Below are 7,784 nucleotides of genomic sequence, written 5' to 3' on the forward strand. Positions count from 1 at the left end.
TTCCCTCCTTCTTTCCTTCTCTTTCCTTCTCTCTTTTTATCCCCTCTTTCCTTCCTTCTTTTCTTCCTTCTTTCCTTCTCTTTCTTTCCCTCTTTCCTTCCTTCTTTCCTTCTCTCTGCTCTCTCTCTCTTCTCCCCTCTTTCCTCCTTCTGTGGCCCAACTCTAGTGCTCCCCCCCGCAGGCCAGCTGGGGAAGGGAAGGGGAGGCTTTTGAAGATGCCTCCCCCGTTTTGCTCCCCCTTCTGACATCACTTCCGGTGATGTCAGGGGGCGTGGCATATGCTAATCGCCTAGTAGCTCATTAGCATACCATATGCTACTGAGCTCCTGCAGCTCTTTTTCTACGAAAACACCCCTGGTCTTTAGCATCTGCTATTTTTATTTAAAAAGTTAAAGGCATTGCTCACATTCAGTAGCACTGTTTGCCCCTCTAAAATCTGAAAGCAGTATTATTGTACAAGTTTCCATTAAAATGCAAATTTGAACATTAGGGCCTTTTCCAAATGGCAACACTACCCTATGGAAGCCCTGGTACTGCTGCAGCTGCTGACACAGTGCAGCAGCAACAGGGCTCCTAGATGGCAGTTTGCCTCACATTTTCCCTGCCCCAGTCCCCATCACAGCTTCTTAGTTTTAAAAAACATCATAATGGACATACCATTTTATTCCAATTACTGCTTTTAAAAAAAGAACCCTTAAAAAATCCCCGCTGGTGTCATTCAAGGAGTGAGGATGGTTGCTTTGGGAACTTGGGCAGGGGAAATGGCTGCTGTGTGGGCAGAAAAATCCAGACTTTCCTACCCATATGACAGCCAACCTTACTTTCCTGTTATCTGTATCAAAACATTGGAACCAAGAAGATTTGGGAAAGATGGCAGGAAATCCGAGTGGTTCATGGAAGGACTATGATGTTGTGAGGAAGCAGGAGACCAAAAAACAACAACCCCCCCCCACACACACACACCCCACATTCCTAACAGCATCGAACCTGAGCAAATCGCCTGTGTTGAAACCGAACACCTGCATCTGTCCAGATATGAATGTGCACCGTTGATCACTCACAGATATTTACACATGAGCCTGCGGCACAGTTGGTTGGTGCAATCAGTTTTGTCTCAGCAAAGATGAGCTTCTCACTCCCTAAAACAAAGTATCTGTGCTTTCATAGCAGGGTGTGCCAGTCATCTGTAAGGGCTGTGGACATGAATGCTCGACACACAGAGGGCTCTTTTTGTAGCAGGAGCTCCTTTGCATATTAGGCCACACACCCCTAATGTAGCCAATCCTCCAAGAGCTTACAGAGCTCTTCTTACAGGGGCTACTGTAAGCTCTTGGAGGATTGGCTACATTAGGGGTGTGTCGCTTAATATGCAAATGAGTACCTGCTACACATGCCTGTTTTTTATGTCCTGATCAGCACTTAATCCAGCAAGGACACTTGCATCTGGAAGATGATGATCTTGTGCACATGTACGTGGGTGTAACCTCCAGTGAACTACAGGATTTAGGGCAAGCCACCGTCAGATTTCTCATATTTGTTTATCGTACACTGAGTGTTGGGCAGTTAAATGTGTGACCCAAATCCATAGAAGAGTTTTGTGCTTGAACTGATATGAGGTGATATGAAAACACTACCTGTGGTGTTTGATCCATCATGGCTCATTCACACCTACTAGCTGACACATTGCAGTCCTATGCAGTCATCCCACAGTAAACCCATTTATTTCAATGGGATTAGACTGGAGTCACTCTGCCTAGGATTGCACTGGTCAGCATTGCCGTCATCAAGCAAAGACCATGTGTGATGTGAACAAGTCCTTTCTCTTCTGAATAAACATATATAAGATTAGGGAGCCTGTAGTTGCTGGATTAGGATGTCAGAAACTGGTCTGTTTACTTTTATTACTGAAATACACTATTGGATACTATATAATTTTGAACTGAGTGGACCATTGGCAGTACATTAAAAACCTTTGGAAGGGTGATGGGATTGTCTGAACCAAAGAATTGCTTTTTATACTGTGAGCAGCTAAAAAAAAATCATATAAAATGCATCGATGAAATAATTGTCTCAGTTAAACAGATCTTAGAAAGCATATTTCAGTCAGCTCAGACATTACAGCAGTAAATAAATAAATTTCATGGGGCATTCAATGAGGGATCATTTCAGAAAAGTGTAACATATTGGAGGGGGGACACAGACACAAAAATCTGCTGACTCAAAAGCTGACTGGAAGGACAACTGCAGAGGCTCTAAGCAGGTCCTGCTACCTGGTTTTGCTGCAAAGCAGTGATAATGTGGAGCATTGTAATTAACAGAGGAAAAGAATGGTGTTTTGGAATAAGAATGCCACTGAACAGACATGACAGCAGTAAGGTCTGTCTCATGAGGACCCAGGTAAATCATTTTTCTGATACATGTTCTGTCATTAAATGGAGAACAAAGCAATTTGCTCATCACTATCAGTTCAAACTTGTATATCAACCGATATGCTAATCTGTGAGTCTTGAACAGGAGACTTTGTACCTTTTACTGCATGGAAGCTTATTTTGCAGTATAGCATTCAGGGCATTCAAATAAAAAAATGTATAGCATGATCACCTTTGTGGCTTTTAGACTGCAGAGATATTAAATGTCATATATGATTTACTGTCCCACTGGGATGTGACTGATGTGGAGAGTCGTTTTAAAATACTGCAGATTAATAAAAGTCAGGCTGTGCGTGAAGATGGATATTACTGTATGCCAGGTTTTGTGGAAAGCTGGAATTGTTTACATAACTGCAGAGGATTCTCTGGCTATGTTGTCATATAATTCATGTCAACTTGTAGGTAGATCCAAATAACTGCATGACCATGTAGGTTTATGTTTTTTCACACTGCAGAAAAGGAGATTTGTAAACACTGCATGGTACTGGTTTGTGTTCAGATTTCCCCCATGGTTTGATTAGTATTGGTTTTAATGTCATCACCAATATTATACTTACTTGTGCACTTGGTTCACAGGTATGTCTGAATTTTTAACATATACATGAATTCCTTCTATACGATTGGGACGTTATTAGTTGAAATGACCTCAGCATTTATAGCTAACCACCTATATCCTATTCTGCAGGCCTGTACTTAAATTATGATATTAGCACTTGTTACTGTTGCCTGTTATTAATAACAACCATTTCCGTAGTACCTTTTGAAGTGCTTTTCAGTCTTTGATGTTGTGATTAATGTAATTTCCACTCTGTCTGCTGTTAACTCTCAGGCAGTAAGCTGATGGTTGTTGAGTTTAGTATGATAGACCACATGGCTACATTAAATCAATCCAAAAGTAAGCAGGTAAAGAACAGAGACATTATTGGGCCTACTGGTGGCTATTCCACTTCATCTTTATATAAAAGAAGGCTGTAGAAACTACCATGTCCTGATCTTGCTTGCCTGAGAGCTCATGGATTGTGATAGAGTCTGGCTTCAGTGGCAGAGATATAAAGTTGTCCTTAGCTAGAGAAGTAATTGTTTTTAGAAGAGTTGAAGGGGGTATGATAGATGCATTGCCCGTGGTTGTACTCATTTCTGTTGTCCCAGTACCATCACTAGTCAAACAGATAGGTTTTTGAAACTGCAAAATTTGGTAGGCATGGGAAACAGAGATGATAGAGGGATGATTGTACAGAAGATGCACAATAGTGCTCTTCCGGTATCACCTTCCAGACCATTTGATTTCATTATTAGAAAATACTTAATGTCCATATTTGTTTATTAGATAATGTTTTCATTTCATATTACAAAGGCATAATCTTTATATCAATAAATTGGATTAAGGCACAAACTAGATGTTAGATCTGGCACAAGCTGGGTCAAGATGTCCCTGGCCCAGCTCTGATGTTCGCACAGCCAGATGTGGCGTCAGGGAACCAATATTCCCAAGTGTGTTGGGTCCTGATTCAGCTCACAACTGTGTCATGGGGTGAGTGGGTGTCTCAGCCTTCTTCTCTGCACTATTTCCCAAGCCAAAACAGCCTCACTGGTCCCAGGCAAAATTGGGTCGGGTAGGGTTGCCAAGTCTTCTTACCTTGGCGGCGGGGGAGCCTCGCTGGGCTCCAGGAGTTCCTTGGCGGTACGCGCGCAAAGCGTGCTCATGCCGCCAGCACGTCACAGGAAGTGACGTGCTATGTCGCTCACATTGAGGGCGTGGCCCAGATCGTTGGAGGGAAAACCATAGAGTTTTCCCTCCGATGATCTGGGCCACGCCCCCAACATGAGCGACGTGGCTGCAGCCACGCTGCGCTTCGGGGGCGGAGCCCCCCGGGGCCCGATTCTGCGCCGGCGGAAATCGGGTCTCCAAAGCGGGGGTTTCCCTGACCCCCGCCCCCACTTGGCTGCCCTAGGGTCGGGCCTACTTGGGAATTTTAGCACCCCAAAGTCACATTTGTCTGTGCAGACACCAGAGCTGGCTAATTCACCCACATTCCCAGTATGCAGGGTCTACATGTGCTGGGGCAAAGGAATGAGCCTGGCTAATTCAGCCACATTCCCAGTATGCAGGGTCTACATGTGCTGGGGCAAAGGAATGAGCCTGGAGCTTCTATACTTTCCATTGCATTGAGCAGAATGTGTAATCTGAATCAGGGTATACACATACAGATATCATTGCATCCATTTACATTGGCAGACAGATTGTGTGAACTGGACTTACATATGTAAGTCCTAATTCACACTACAGATCCTATGCAGAGCTCAAGGCTGTCTCCTGTGCTATCTTGAATACTTGTTTAAATCATGAAAGAAATGACCGTAACAGGGAAGGGTGGCAAGTCTGGATCTGTCTGGGAGAGTTGTGTTGAGGCCCAAAAGCAGAGGCTGCACATAAGGCATGTTCTGTTAGGATCTGGAAGTGCAGTCCAAATATAGGTACACTCTTCCAAGACCACTGACTTTAGTGGACTTAAAAGGGTTTATATATGCCTAAGATTGCTGTACAAGAGTATTAGTGACTGGAGTTTGCTTTCCATTGACCTTTAAATATGTGCAGGCTATGTTGACTACTGTATACCATTCATTCCTTTTCTACCAGTAAATAAACTAGTTTTTTACAAGGATGGCATAAGATGCATGCCAGTGTTCTTGTCTTGCAAGAAAGCAAACCAGGAAAGCCTGCCAACAGTTTGGAAAAGCGGGAACCAAATTTATAGATTGTGTGCTGCCTAGCAGCCTTGTGCATAATCTGGTAGCAAGTACTTCTGTTGAAACCACTGAGAAGTGCTCTTGCACAGTTTCCATTCATTGCGATAGAGCGGGGGTCCCCAACCTTTTTGAGCCTGTGGGCACCTTTGGAATTCTGACACAAGGTGATGGGCGCAACCAGGGCTCTTTTTGTAGAAAAAGCCCAGCAGGAACTCATTAGCGTAGCAGGCCACACCCAACAGCAGAAACTCATTAGCATATTAGGCCACACCCCTGACAGCACAGTTCATTAGCAATTAGGCTGCACCCTCATGTTACTAGAAGTGTGGTCATCCAGCCACACCCACCTTTTGCTTCTTATTCTGTTGACCTTGTTTGTTGTCAAAACCCAGGGCCTTTTTTTGTAGCAGGAACGCCTTTGCATGTTAGGCCACACACCCCTAATGTAGCCAATCCTAATGAGTCTCTGCTGTTGGGTGTGGCCTATTATGCTAACGAGTTCCTGCTGGGCGTGGCCAAGTTGGGAGCCAGCCGGAACTCCGTTCCTGTGCGTTCCTGCCCAAAAATAGCCCTGGGCGCAACCACAAAATGGCCATCACGGGAAGCAGAGCTGTGTGCATGCAAACACACACACACACAGAGGAAGCCTGAGCACTGGGGACAAGAGGAGTAATTTTTTAAAAAATACACTGGGAATGAGAAGGTGCCGAGAGAATAAAACCAGCAGTGTGGTGGCAGCTGCCTACTGAAACATAACCTGCACAGCCAATCGGAACTCCACCGGCCAATCAAGTTCTGCTTTGCAGGAGCCCGATCTGGGCTCATCCACTTTCTAAAAACACTTGGTGGGTGCCAGGAAAGGTGCTGAAGGGCACCATGGTGCCCATGGGCATCACACTGGAGACCTCTGCAATAGAGTTTGTGTAGGAAAACTTTCCAAGGCATTGTGCCCTTGGCTGTTGAAAGTGAATTTCCCCAGTCAGAATAATACTGTTTTATGAAAAGTAGCAAAAAACCTGTCTTTTGGGTTCCATTTATGAAAGTTGCCAGTAAAGAGTCCCAAGTATAATAAAATTATTACACATTTTTATTCCGAAGAACATTTTGCATTTCTTTTCATACAAAATGATGTAGGTTGAGAAATAATTTACAAATCCTTAAATTCTTTCCTGGCATTCGAAAGAAGAATGATTCAAGAAGAGGTCTGTAAGGTATCCATAGCAAATTGCCACTGTGTACAAAATGGTTATATATTAACATAGTTCATACATATCACATTTTTCAAAAAAAATGTGACTCGAATTGCTACCTATTTTGTTAATACAGATAAACCCTGATAAGGTTACTTGGCAGACCAAGTCAATTTATCCAGTGTTAATAAAATAGACTTCCGACGTTTATCATTCTCCAAAACCGTACTAGCCTCAGTATCAGGATTTTACTGCATCGTGAACAATATCCAAGCCCTCCTTTGATTGCATAAAAATGAAACCTCAAAACAGTACATGGAGAACAGCAAAAAGTGAGGCAACCAAGCCATATTCCTAATAAGACGGGAACCTTTTGGCTCTGTAAATGATCGTTCCATAAAACTTTCTACTTCAAGCGGAGTAACTTGTTAATATTTTGCATCCACCTACTGAACTATTTCTTCAGAAGAAGTCTCTACCAAGTAGAATACTTGGTCACTTAATAGTTGTACATATCTCGAGGTTAAAGACAACCTTGTAGAACTGTCCCAATTTTTAAAGTGATTTATTTTTGTTTTGCCTGTTATAAGGAGTTGTAGTATAAATGAAAGCACAGCTTATTTTCAGTCAAAAAGATTATAGATAATTCCAAATCTCTTAACTTTCCAAATATAAGACTGCAAATAGTCATCTTCCTTGTCTTAATGTAAAGTGAGACTCCTAGTGACTCAAAATATTTTAAAAAATCTTTGTACCATCAAGGTGTTTTTTTTTTAATTTCAAAAGCATTTTACCATGAAGAAATAATAGGTGGCTGTATTTAAATATTTAATTCTATAGCTCTATACAGTCCAAGTAAAAATACTTCTATCTAGAATTCTGTGGAGAATTACAATAATTAGGCTCCATAAATATTGCTGCAGTTCAATTACGGTACAATAATTACAAAATATAGAACATCTCTTTACAAATACAAATGATTGTAGATTACAATTTATTTACAATATTCTCTGCTATATAATTTTTAACAAACTATCTTATCTAACTCTACTTTAACCTGGTTGCAAGTGCATTGGTAAAAATGCAATTATTCCAGTATATTTTGCCCTTAATGTGACAGTCATAAAACAGACTATCTTTAATGATATTTTCCTATGTAAACTGGTGTTACATATGAGAGAACAACGCTTGTCAGCATCAGTCCATTATCACTATCCCTTGTAGGTAGTGTTTGACAAACTCTATTAGACAAATACTTAAAAAAAAGAGAAACAGAAAAAAGAGGCAAATTTGAAAACAATATCTGAGTGGCTATGTCGAACAGTGAACATGTGATATGCTGTGTGATTGGAGGTAATGACAGCGTTGATTGTCATCACCATAACCTTTTCCTGCACACTTTTCATTTTTGCAAACT

The sequence above is a fragment of the Gekko japonicus genome, unplaced genomic scaffold (genome assembly GCF_001447785.1).
Source record: "Gekko japonicus isolate JY-2015 unplaced genomic scaffold, Gekko_japonicus_V1.1 scaffold1549, whole genome shotgun sequence".
Classification (NCBI taxonomy): Eukaryota; Metazoa; Chordata; class Lepidosauria; order Squamata; family Gekkonidae; genus Gekko; species Gekko japonicus.